Here is a 13735-nt window from a genome sequence, read left to right as displayed (position 1 = left end):
GCCTTCAAAGGATCCATCCCTGAATTGGGACACACTGAAAGCCTGATGGACAACAAGCCTTCTTACCACAGGAACGTGCATTACATTTACTGCATTTGGCTGACGCTTTTATCCAGAGCGACTTACAATTTGATCATTTTTACACAGGGAGGCCAAGGTGGTGTTAGGAGTCTTGCCCAAGGACTCTTATTGGTATAGTGTAGGGGGCTTGTCCAGGCAGGGATTGAACCCCAGTCTACAGGGTAGAAGGCAGAGGTGTTACCCACTACACTAACCAACCGTTAGTTAGCATGGCTGAAAAGCCCCTGGAACACTCCAGTTGAACATGTAGAAGTGATGTGCAGGGATCGAATTACATGCAGAAGCATGGACTAGAGAAATTAGGGTGAGGTTTAGAATATGCTTGTTAGCAAATCCGGTAACAACAAGCTGTCCCCAGATGTGTATTCTCAGTAGGAGATCACGGCTGGGTCTGCTAGTCACATCCCAGATAGCAGCATATATCGGTCCACTGGTTTGATAAGGTCGGCACCCCACTGGCTGTCTGCCACTGCTGGTCCTCCCTCAGACCACCCAGATTACTGCCCTGCAAACAGGCTCTACATCGTTTAATCTTCTCAGAGTTTAAATGCCCAGAGACTTTTACTGAGACAGAAAGCCTGACGTTGGTGAGAAGAGCAGCAGGACAGGGTGTCAGACGGAGAGAGAGGTAAAGAGGAAAAGATCCTTGCAGAATGAAACAATACGTTTGCGTGTGCTTAATGTCTGCAGGCACACGTTGGTGTGTTTGGCGTGTGCAGCTGCGCGTCTGCCTGTGTGGATGTTCCTGAGACACTGTGTGTCTACGTGAGGTTGTTTTTCTCTGCAGCTTCCTGCTTCTGTTCTTTGTGTGTTTTCTGTTCCTTCTGCTTGAGCTTATTTCCTACATTCGTTTATAAAGACTCCTCTCAGCAGCGGCGCTAACGCTTGCGCTCAAAACGGGAACTGGCGCTGTGTCTGAGTGGCTGTTCTGGGCCAAAGGCTGCTGAGACACACCACCGACCCCATGAGGAAGTGAGAGAGAGTGGAGAGTGCAGTACGTGTCTGCAGTGAGCTGTGGTCTAAAATGGGACATGAGTTGTGACTGCATGTAGCACATCAGTGTTACTAGAGTTTAGTACATGGCAATGATAAAAAATTTAAACTAATACACACCGATCAGGCTTAACATTCTGACCGCCTCCTCGTTTCTACACTCACTGTCCACTTTATCAGCTCCACTGACCGTATAGTTTCACTCTGTAGTTCTACAGTTACAGACTGTAGTCCATCTGTTTCTCTGATACTCTGTTACCCTGTTCTTCAGTGGTCAGGACCCCCATGGACCCTCACAGAGCAGGTACTGTTTGGGTGGTGGATCATTCTCAGCGCTGCAGTAACACTGACATGTTGTGTTAGTGTGTGTTGTGCTGGTCTGAGTGGATCAGACACAGCAGAGCTGCTGGAGTTTTTAAACACTGTGTCCACTCACTGTCCACTCTATTAGACACTCCTACCTTGTCGGTCCACCTTGTAGATGTAAAGTCAGAGACGACAGCTCATCTGCTGCTGCACAGTTTGTGTTGGTCATCCTCTAGTCCTTCATCAGTGGCCACAGGACGCTGCCCACAGGACGCTGCCCACAGGACGCTGCCCACAGGACACTGTTGGCTTGATATTTTTGGTTTCTGGACTAATCTCAGTCCAGTAGCGACACTGAGGTGTTTAAAAACTACAGCAGCACTGCTGTGTCTGATCCACTTACACCAGCACAACAGTCCTAACCAATGGGAGAGCAGCTTGGCTGCATCTGCTTAGATACCACAACAAAAACCGATCCTGATTGGACCGTTTATTGTCGGCAGTCTCAAGAGAAATAACAGCATTACTTCAATACTTACAGATTCAATACTTAATGATTCTATTAAATAAAAACGAACTAAACATTACATAAATTATTAGGTCTCATCCGAAGACCTAGAAGGTCCTGAAGGTTCCTCTCTGTGAAAATGACATAATACTAACTGGCTGTCAGGTTCATTGTTAGCCATGTCAGCATGTTTGGTCAAACTCCACTGCAGCCTATAAATAGCATAAGCCTTGAGTGAGCCTTGAAATCAGAACGAGGACCACCAAAGCTGTATTTCCAGCAGGTTTGTTGGACTTCAGTTGATTTATCGTGACTTTTGTAGCACTTGTGGATGTTAAACTTGGCTGGCCATTAAACATTAGCAAGCTAAAAGTGCATCGCTACAGCTGTTGTTCCCTCTTGCAGGAATCCCATTGTATTTTTAAACAGTGGCCGCACTCGGTCTTCCTCGGGATCCACATGGGTGGACAAAGTATGGGGAATTCCACATTAGAAGGACTTTGTAACTAAATCGCATTCGTTAAGGCAACCACAAAGGTGAGTCACGTTAGCTGGAATGCCAGTTAGCGGTATGTGTTAACTTTAAAGGCATTTTGATTTGGGAATTTTCAAAGCAACATGAGGAAACCAGAGTCCCAAATATTCAGTGCCTGAGTTGCAGCAGTGTTGGTCATATAAGCAACAAAATTCATCATTTAAAGAGAAATCGTCCTCAAAATCAAATCAAATGTATTTGTATGGCGCTTTTTACATGGAAGTTGTGACAAAGCAGCTTCACAGAAAACCTGTCAATGGGGGCAGTCGTGGGCTGGAGGCCGGGGAACCGGCCTTGTGACCGGAAGGTCGCCAGTTCATTCCCCAGCGTCAACAGTCCATGACTGAGGTGTCCTTGAGCAAGACACCTAACCCCCAACTGCTCCCTGGGTGCTGTGGATAGGGCGGCCCACCACTCCGGGTGAGTGTTCTTACTGCTCTCTAATGTGTGTGTGCTCACTAGTGTGTATGTGGTGTTTTACTTCACGGGTGGGTTAAATGCGGAGGTAAAATTTCCCCATTGTGGGACTAATAAGGGTCACTTAACCTTAATAAGCTAAACGCAGACAAACTGAATTGGCAAAGAGGAACAGTGGATGTGACCTAACGTTTGATAGACAGATAATTAAACATGATTATTCCATAACTGCATATTGGTTACAGCCTATGGTTTGAGCACCACTGGATTAGATCATATAGGCCTACCTGTTGACTGACTGGGGTCATGTACCTTCTGGTTGGTCAGTGCATGAGACTGTACTGTGTGTTGAAGTACTTGTACTGTAGTGGGGTGGGTCTGGGGGGCCTACAAGAAAGTGTGGCCCAGTTATTCGTCCCCTGCATACAGTTCACCCAGTTCACCCAGCCTGATTTTACCCCCCAACTCGCCTCTTCTCGCAAATGTTCTCAAACTGAAACTCATGTCCACGTCACAATTAAAAGCAAAAGGTAATTATTTGAAAAAAATTTAATCGTATAATATTCTTACAGCCACCTCACACCTTGTTGCAAAATATTTGATGCAAAGATAAATATGCAAAGATTTTTTAATGAGTGTTTTAAGTCCTTTAGTACAGTTTTTTTTTGTTTTTCAGATTTCAGATGATAGTGATGGTACAATGACACACAGCAAAGTCACAACAATCTCAAAACTAGTGCACAATGCCTCCTAAACACAGTCTCAGACTGAGACATGACACACCTCTTAGCTGCTCACTGAGGAGGGAGGAGAACTTCCTGAGTAGTTCAGAATGGAAACCACCAGTAAGGCTAATCTAGAGGATCATAGATTCAGTAAGTGAGGATTTGTGGACAGTCAGGCCTGCCTAAAGGAAGTGAGTCCCTTACTCGACAGCTTTCCACCCCTAAAGGCCCGGTAATGCACTGCTGAACACAAGTGGAGCACGATTACAAATCCAGTCTGACAGATTCTCTTCAGTTGTCGGCAGATGTTCTGAACCAGGCGGGCGGCAGGTTTGATTGCACTGACATCTAGATTTTTAAAGGAATAATAGGCAATAAACTGTCATTCTACATATTCATACAGTTCATGAGAGAAATGATGTGAAATGCTACATTACAGGGAAACCTACCGACTCTTATTTCATTTCTTTACAGTAGTGGCGATAGGAACCAGGGGTCACGATGTCTACAACACAAATACAGTCATTTTACTTACTAACACCCCCCACACGCACTTTTTGGAGCCAGCTAGAATCTTGTTTTAGGAAATTTCACCCACTCTTCCTTGCAGAATGTTGCTAGCTTTCCGATATTCTTGGTCCAGCTTGGACACACAGTATGTTCAAGATCCTCAGATTTTCAATAATGTTCACGTCAGACTGTGAAGGCCATTCCAAACGCTTCAGCTTGCATTTCCTGATGAATTTTGTTATTTTTTTCACGTCATTCTCATGTTGCAGAAGCCAGATCCTTTTCCGCTTTAGTTTCATGACTGACTTTGTCACATTTGCTTCTAGAATGATGTTGAAATTTAGTGAGGTCAAGTTTTCATGTGCCACTGGCTGCCACACAACCCCAAAGCATAACATCCAACCAGTTGGCACAGTGGTTTCATCAAATGCTGCTCCTTTTTTCTCCAAACTTTGGTGATTTGTGGCCAAAGAGGCCCTTATTTACTTCATTAGCTCACAAAAAAAAATTCCTCTGGCTTAAATAGATGTTTTGTGTACTTCAGGCATTGACTTTTGTAATGAGGTTGGAGGCTCTTCCATGCAGATCATGTTTGTACAAACAACGCTGCACAGTATAACGGTGCACCACCACTGCTCTGTCAGCTAAACCTTCCTGCAGGTCCTTTGGTGTCATGTGGGGGTTTGCTTTGCCTTTCTGGCCAACATATAAATAGTTCTGTATGAGAGTCTTCCAGATCTTGCCTTGACTTCCACAGTTCCCCTTAACTGCCATTTCTAAATGACAGACAGTGGAAATTGCGAGATAGAAGTGCTTTGATATTCTTTTTAAGCCATCCCCTGATTTGTAGGCATCAGTTAGCTTCATTTTCATATCCTCGACCAGCTGCTTAGAGGAGCCCATGGTTCATGAGTGTTAACAGAAGATTTGAAGAGTCAGAGAATTTATTATGCTGTGGATCATCAACTGACAATTTCTGATTCCCATACCTGCATATCCAGGCCTATCAAGTCAATGAAGGCCTAACATGTTATTTATGTTTTGAGACTTTACAGCTGAAAAAGGTGTAACTATTTTTTTTCTTCTTTTTTTTTACAAAACAGAAAGTAAATGTTTGTTAACATTGGGAGAAATAGGTTTTTTTTCCCGCTGCCATTCCGAGAAGAAAATCTCGTATCTCCATTTTTGTTGTTTTTCAGTTTTTGACGTAATTTGCAAAAAAGCCTGTTGTTCTTTACATTGTATATACATTTCATGAAGAATGGATTAAAAGAAACGGCCCAAATTTGCTTGGGAAAAAGTCTGGTTCCACTGACTTACAGTAAAAGTAAAGCCAGCCTTTTCCTTCTCCTGTAAAGTTCCCATTTTGGAGATGTGAAGTTTTCTTCCGACAACAGCATTTTACTTCAACAAAATATGCAATATGTAAAATATATAATTGTTCCTCTTCCACTTTCAATGAAATGGAACAAATCGTTGATTTGCATTACGTGTTAAAACGTTGGCAGTCCCTGATCTGCATCACATTTGCAAAAATCTGATCTGAGCTCAACTTCATTTCGCTACCCTGCCTGTCTTTGGTGGTCCACATGCAGCTATGGAGGTCTCCAGTGGTCGTTATCATCATTATGTAACATGCCAACTAACCAGGCTTTCACAGTGACGTTGCACAGCTGAGGGCTCAGCGATCTCCTCTGAGAGAGGTGCTGCAGGACAAGCTGTTAAACAAGATTTCCTGGACACCTTTACGCACGTTCAGCCTCCCGGAAAAGGAATGAATCATCAGAGGGAGAGAGTGGGCAGAGAAGCAGTTCTAATCAGGAACCATGGGAGAACGTGGTGAATCACCAGAGAGATTCACTGTGAAGCTGCAGGATTGGTCAGGGATAATCACCCCCTGGACCCTGACAGGCAGCAAGCATGAGCGATGTGTGCAGGAAGTGAGACCTGTGAGCTCACGCTGAAGTGAGAAACAGATACCAACACTATTTTCTGTGAGAAGAAGCAGCTTCTGACCTGAACCGTGACGAAGACCTGCGACATTAGAATTGACTGCAGTGTTTACAGTTGCTCTGCAAGCAAATTCATCTTAAAAATACTCTAAATATCTGTCATTTCTAATTTTAAATTGTTTTTAAGAAAAAAATTTGCTTATTTTACTTTAAATTAGTGAAAAAAAAAGGAATTATCCTGCTTAAAACAAGCAAATGCATTGGTCAATTGAATAAGTCAATTCCATTGGCTAAAATCTTCTTCTTCTTCTTCTTCTTCATCTTCTTCTCTTGGCTGCTCCCTTTAGGGGTCACCACAGCGGATCATCTGCCTCCTCTACTTTTACACCAACCATCTCCATGTCCACCTTCACTACATCCATAAACCTTCTCTGAGGTCTACCTCTTCTCCTTCTACCCGGCAGCTCCATCTCCAACATTCTTTGCCCAATATATCCACTATTCCTCCTCAACACATGTCCAAACCATCTCAACCTGGCCTCTCTGGCTTTATCTCCAAACTGCTCCACCTTCACCGTCCCTCTGATCTGCTCATTTCTAATCTTGTCCATCCTTGTCACCCCCAACAAAAATCTCAGCATCTTCATCTCCGCCACCTCCAGCTCAGCCATTTTTTGGTGGTTCTAGATTACATACAGACATTTGAGTCTGTAAAACACATTAATGTATATATGAGTTTGTAGGCATCAGATTAGAAAGCCAATGCAGGAACTACTGCACACAGCCTTCCTGCAGTTTCTAGGCAGAAACAGTAAAAAAATGCAGTATTATTACTAAAATTTACGATCAAGGCAAATAAACAAATGGACAAACCTAGTTTTAACTCTTTGAAAGGTGGTAGAAATCCCCTCAGGCTTCTCTATGGCTACGTTCACATTACCAGGCTGAAGTGGCTCAAATCCAATGTATGGCCCTGATGTGACTCAGATCTGGTGTTTTCAGGGCTGTGTGGACACAAATCTGATCTTTCCAAGTCTGATTTGAGATGCTTTCGTATGTGATCCTAGATCGGATACGTATCCAATTCGCGGCCATGTGACCTTAATGTGATGCTCAGATCGGAATTCATGTGCTTTTTTCCGCTGCGCGTGCGCCATCGTTCAGCGTTACCATGGCAACAGCGCCGACCAGACGTTGAAGCCTGTAAATGGTGGAAAAGCAGCTCATCTCACCTTTTCCTCCTCCGTCTGGCTCTATTAATGAAGCGGAGATAAGGAGATAAGGAGCATCAACTTTTGGTTGATTTATAATCACTGTAGAAATAGTAAAATGTTCATATAGCTATACATAACATGGTGAGGACGCATGGTTTTAACTGTCTTTTTCAAGCAGGTAACAGTTAATTACTCAAATGTTATCTACACTCTGATTTTATTTCACAGCTTATTTAAGGAATAAATGATATTTGCTGCTTGTATTTTGTGATAAAGCCATACAAACTGAAGGCGCTCTCATCTTGCGACGTGTATGGTGTGAAATAATGACCACTGTGGTTGCTACTGGTGTGAAATCCACTTTAAAGTGACTCAGTAAAGAGTCCTGACGTTAAGCTGCCGCCTCTGTTTTCCATTCCTAACAACTCACCGAAACCTGGTAAGCCTACAACTCATATTCACCTCCCTAATGACTTTTTATTTTAATCTAATGTGTAAGACCTCCGGTCCAGCTCCTGAAGGCCTAACCAATGGGAGAGCTCGCTTGGCTGTACCTACTTAGATACCACAGAGAAAAAATTGCATGAAGATTAAATTAAACACACAGAGTAAATCACAGAGCTGTATTTTTTACATCACAGAAATCAGTAGGCCTTCTGTGAAAGCCTAGAAGGCCCTCACTGATGGTTCCTCACTGATGGTTCCTCACCAGACTGTATTCAGTTATTGCCCATCCATAAGCAGCAATCATCCAAATTGCAGTGTATATTCCAAATCTCTCTCTTCCTGCCTAAAAGCCTCCTCAAATGATTCTGTGCTTCAATAACATGATATGAAAAGTGATCATATGCCATTAGCTCTTATGAGCATCTCCAAGTCGCTGGGTGTCAGCTGACCCGTCTTAATGGCCAGCATCATTAGCTCATCTGCTGGTCTGTCCTAATGCAGGAATCCTCTGGGGATCGTCCAGAACAGCTTCATTAAGCAGCCTCACTGTGACGGGACACAAGTCTCCTCCATTATTGATGAGCAGAGACAGACGGCGACGCAGCTTAAAAGGAGACGTCCACTTAACCACTCGCGCCACAGTTTGTGTCAGTGTGATTGTACTGATAACGCCACCTCCCACTGAGAATACCTCCGAGATGCTAATAATGGAGGTTCAGGTCTAAAAAACATGTTTTAAGCCATAAAATAGTCAATATAGAGACAAATGACTGCACATAACTTAATTTTGTGCTAAAAGGGCGTTCCTAGAGTTCAATGCTATGTATATGGTATTATGCAGTATTGTGTAGCACAGCATTTTATCCTTCAGCCTCATCCATCTGACAGAATTTGCATTTTTATGTCATTTTTCATGCTTCTGTGCATTAATGTGCTTTTACTACAATAGCCATCATGCATAATTCACGACACAACCACTGAGAATCTCTGTGGTGTTACAGAACTCTGACTGCTAGCCTAGCCACTAAGCTATAGGCTAACATGTTATGTTTTGAATGCTGGTCTGCTGGTGAACCAGCGTTACCTTGCTAGTATACCAGCGCCAGACCAGCTTAAACCATCATGGAATTCATCCTATCCTGCTGAAAAAGGACCATTAGAAACTATTGGGATTAAAACCTTATAGCTTTGCTTTCTAATGGGAATTGGCTTCCAATAGAGGCTACTGGTTTCCAGTTAAAAGTCTTTAGAGCCCATTAGGAAAGCATCACATTGATTAAGAATCAGTCATTGGTCAGCGGTTGAACCAGTAGGATCATTTACACTGTGATACCAATCCGCCAAAAAGCCAAAACATGTCAAAAAACATCAGGAACCAACAGAAACACTTATTGGTTTGTATGTATTTTTTCAGCAGGGAAGACCCGCTTCTATATCTTGGAGGTGGAAGGAACTTGAAAATCTACTGCTGGTTTGAGGCGGCAAGTTGATTGAAATGTCTTTATTAGAACGCCTGAAGAAGCACTCTATTGTTATCTCTATTGTTATCTCTATTGTTATCTCTATTGTTATCTCTTATACTTCTTATTCTTCTTCCACACTATTCTGCGATTAATACAGCTGGAACCGTTTAACATACAGACTCCGTTCAAACTGCGTTTCGAAGGTCTCGGCGCTGTGACTTGTGCTCTGCATTTGTGGAGTCGGTCGGATTGGTAGTTTTTAATAAAATTAAGTTTGAAAATTAAAAACCTCCCATAAGAATGAACGGCGGAAAGTTCAGAACTTCAGATTCTAACTGACCTCGATGACGTCACAGCAGGCCACTCAGTCTCACAGACACAGCCGATCACGCAGGGAATCTGCTTTAAAATCCTTAAACTTTTCACCTAGAAACTCCATTCCAGTTTTAAATGGTAGAGAAACTCGTCCTTTCTGAAACTTCAAAATACCTCATCACTTTATCAATGAGCTTTAGAGTTATGAGCGTTTGTTTGGCACTAGGCACAGATTAAACTGCCCCATTCACTCCATTGCAGATTTCTCAAAATCAGAATCTGCTTATTTCAGGATTTTCTGTTTAACTCGTCATAACTCAGACATTTTCTTCTCAATACACACAACATTACACTAAAATAATCCTCAAGGGGTCTCATCTCACACCATCTGTCCAGTTAGGTGATTAGAGTGAACATTTCCCGAGTTAGGACTGTTTGGTCAGAGGGTGCAAATCGGACTCAAACAAGGCTTCTTCACTAAGAGACACACACACACACACACACACACACCACACAGACACACACACACACACACTTGTTTCAAGCACTCTGGCAGTTCCTACAGGAAATGCACATCTAGGTCATTATTATAGTTAATGAATATAGAATCACACTGTATACTTCACTATTTTGCTCAACAGCTGAGGTTAGAGTGCACTAATATTAGCTTGTCTGTGTTTAATAGCCTAGCCCAGTGACACATCTAAGCTTGCAGTCGGGATTGCTCGGCACCTCAGGGGTTCCTGATGGTTGTATGATGTATTTGTTGCGTAATGATATTGATGAACGGAAACAAACAGCACGTTAAACCCTAATTTTAGGTAGAAATGCCCATTTGTGCTGTAATCATATTCTTCTTCCTTCATTTTCTTTGGCGTGTAAAATTGAAAACGCAGTAAGGTGTGACATTGTTATGTAACAGCAGCCGTTGCAAAGCTGCACAGGAAGCGCTGCTCCATCTGCGTTCCTCTTCCAGCGCCGTCCCATAGAGTCCAGCTGTTATTGCCAGAGGCCATGAGGGGTCTGAACACCCCCTCCCCTTAGTCATGCTAGCACCGCTCTTATCTGAAGTGCAGCTCTAGCTACCCTGCTAGCCAGTCTTGCACGGCCCAGAGCTTCGTTCCCACCAAAGCCCAAAGACATCATGTGCCTACATGCATTGCTGCTGACAATGTTTCTTGCGCTGTCATTCGCAGCTCTTATACTGAGGCTGGTGTGCGTAGTGAGCTAATACAGAGCAGGAGAGCGCTGAAGGTCTGAAGTGCCTTTGCTTTGCATGTCATTGTTTCTTTCGCAATCCCAACACAAAACTCATTCTGGTCAACCTCAGCGGCTTTGGCATGAAATCCATCAGCACTAGTTCATGCACTGCCTTTTTCCCCCAGCATGCTATCTGCACCCAGCCTGTAGATTAAACATGCCAGTTGCTGTCATTGTGCTGAACGCTCCTACCAAAGAGCAGGATGTGGTTACACGGGGCTTTCGAAATAAATCGCTACCCCAGTCATCTTCCTCTCCTTTTATAGGCAAAGGCACACAGACACAGCTCAGGCCGTCTGTCGCCGAGGAGACGTGGTAGAGGTCAGCGCCAAAGGGCAGCGCTATAGTCCTAATTACATGAGATTTGGCCTTGTTTGAAAAGGAGACGTCTTTCCTCGGGAAAGCTGCTTTAATTAGAGGCTCATCAGCAGAAGGTGGGCAAGGAGGGACATCAGAGAGGAATCTTCGGCTAGATTTTTAAAAAACAGGAGAGGGAGAGAGGGAGAGGGAGAGAGAGGGAGAGGGAGAGAGAGAGAGGGGGAGAGGGAGAGAGAGAGAGAGAGAGGGAGAGAGGGGGGGGGAGAGGGAGAGAGAGAGAGAGGGGGGGAGAGAGAGAGAGAGAGAGAGAGAGAGAGAGAGAGAGAGAGAGAGAGAGAGAGAGAGAGACAAAGCATAACTCACAAAAGTGTCAGCCAGCCTGGAAGACTAAAGACAGAAATGAGAATCTGCTTAAATGCTGTTTCTGCTTTCTGACAGCAAACAATGGTTTAACTTTAGAGGCTCGTGACAAAAACGTTATTCGTTTGTGAAGAAAAGAACAAAAAAACCTTCCCCGTTTGCTTGGAAATGACATGCTGGCTTCAGTTTCTTAGCAGCAAAGAAGAGTCTCCTCCCCGTCTACTGAACTGAGCTCAGCTATTGTCTGCAAACTGCTCAGCAACAGTGTGTGGGCTGAAATATGAGCAGGCAGCGCCCTCTAGTGACCGAATGGAGATTAACCCTGAGGGCCTACATGCTTAGATTTTCTTGTATGGGTCCACGTATAAGAAAATGGACAATATAAGCCCTTTAAAAAATCTTGTTTAATGCTAACAAGTAATAAATGGTTATATAATAATGAATTATGATGTTTTTGGGTATGTTAAACAGACGAATCATTTTTATGTAACCATTTTCCACCGTCTCTTTAAGACTTAGAATGAAACAGACTGTGTCTTTAAGACTGATATATGTAAATGAGCTCTGTTCTGATTGGCTGCCCTCATTCAAAAGTGTGGTCTAGGCTCAAACACTTCAGCTTGAGTGTGAGGGGCTAGACTGCTGTAGGCTTAATCAAGGAAAATACAGAGGTTTTTATGACATCACAAAAACAATGAGTTCAAAATGTATGTTTTTTAAACAAAGTTCAAGCTCTTATTTTTTTTTTAAGGGGGGAAAATTTGCTTTTCTATGTTATGGACACTTTAAATCTTCATAAGAATGAAGCCACCAAGTCTTCTAAAACACAGTTTTAGAGAACAAATGCCACATGTAGGTTCTCAGGTGGTTCTGGATAGTAAATAAAATGCATATATTTATGTTGTAGTCATGGCGATGTCTGGTTCCCATCACCACCACTGTAAAGACATCTGAACCCTGTAACACCACACCGCTCTGAATCCCTCTGTTTACACCTCACTCACTGGATTATGCAGGAATTTTGGCGAAATCGGCAGAATTCCCCTTTAACTCATAGTACAATCGGCAAAAAGGGTTCTAGGTAGTACCAGAAAGGAACTATCTGTCCTTTCAATACAAGGACTGACAGTTCCTTTAGTCAATAGATAGTTAAATGGGCTCCAAGGTGTTTCTTCAAGTGTTCTCCAGTAAAACAGTGCTTACATACAGAACCATGACAAAACAAAGAACCATTTGAATCCCTCAGTGGTTCTCTGTATGGTTAAATGGTTCTTCTTTGTGATGATAATATATTTCATATATGATTCTATAAAGTACAGCAACAAAAACATGTTATAGCTACTGCCATAGAACCTTTCCGGTACTACATAGAACCCTTTTTGCTGAGTGTACTATATGTGAAAGGGGAGTTTAAGGGGAATTCTGATGATTTTCCAAAAATTCCTGCATAATTCAGTGGTTGAGATGCGAACAGAGTCATTCAGAGCGGTTTGGTGTGAAATGGTCCAGATCTCTTTACAGTGGTGGTGATGGGAACCAGGCATCGCCATGACTACAACACAGATATAGACACTTTATTTACCATCCAGAACCACCAGAGAACCTACACGAGTCTTCTGAGTTTATATGGAACGTTGATGATGGAAAAATAGTGGAAGATCTGAAAATAATATTCGTGCCCTGCATCCCTCCAATATGAATGGATTTTAAGGCCACAAAACGATGTCATGCAATAACTTTCTGTGCTTTTAGAGGTGGACGTCTGGTTCCGGTTCTGAGGAGCGTCTCACACCAAGCCACTCTTTATTGACATCTCGACCACTGAATTATGCAGAATATTGATTGAATTTCCATTTAAACCACTACAGACACTTGAGACACAAGCCCAGACTGCAGATGGGGAAACCCTTTAGGATTGGTTTGATCTGGGATCAGGTGTCTTTCTATATTATTCCGAGTTATTCCTGACCGAACCTTGGAAGAGCTTCAGCAGTTGGAGAAGGATAACGGCAACTCGGCCCGAGGCTATGTGGAAATCGCTGCCGGAGATCCAATGTCAACTATTAGCGTGACTGGCATTCTCAGGATGTTCAACATGACCCAGCATGGCCAGCAGAGCAGGGAAGAGGCTTTAAAGGACCTAAAGCTCTACAAGACAGTGAGACGTCTGTGCAAAACCATCCAATAAGAAACCTCAACCTCATTTATTCACTCTTCACCCAGTGATCATCTGCGCTGATACCAACAGCATCTGTTATTATGGGTGTCTAGGCTTTTTTTTTTAGGAGCTTAGTGCAGCAAAACAGCCAGATGCCGAGTTAATATCTGTTT

General features: G+C 43.1%; 1 protein-coding gene across 3 annotated transcripts in view; it reads left to right on the top strand.

The window, feature by feature from the left end:
- The first annotated feature begins 604 nt into the window (after positions 1 to 604).
- The window catches only part of egfl6 (EGF-like-domain, multiple 6), a 51270-nt gene continuing 38139 nt past the window's right edge, over positions 605 to 13735 (top strand). The window contains exon 1 of one of the 3 annotated variants that reach the window (XM_037539073.1): positions 605 to 709. The gene's annotated coding sequence lies outside the window, so the exon portion shown is untranslated. Of the gene's footprint in view, positions 710 to 2322; positions 2426 to 13735 lie in introns of those variants that run through there. The other 2 variants (XM_037539072.1, XM_037539074.1) reach the window with 2 other exon arrangements.

Source organism: Pygocentrus nattereri, chromosome 6 (assembly GCF_015220715.1).
Source record: "Pygocentrus nattereri isolate fPygNat1 chromosome 6, fPygNat1.pri, whole genome shotgun sequence".
NCBI lineage: Eukaryota > Metazoa > Chordata > Actinopteri > Characiformes > Serrasalmidae > Pygocentrus > Pygocentrus nattereri.
The sequence above is the reverse complement of the archived record's forward strand: the minus strand, read 5'-3'. Positions and strand labels throughout refer to the sequence as shown.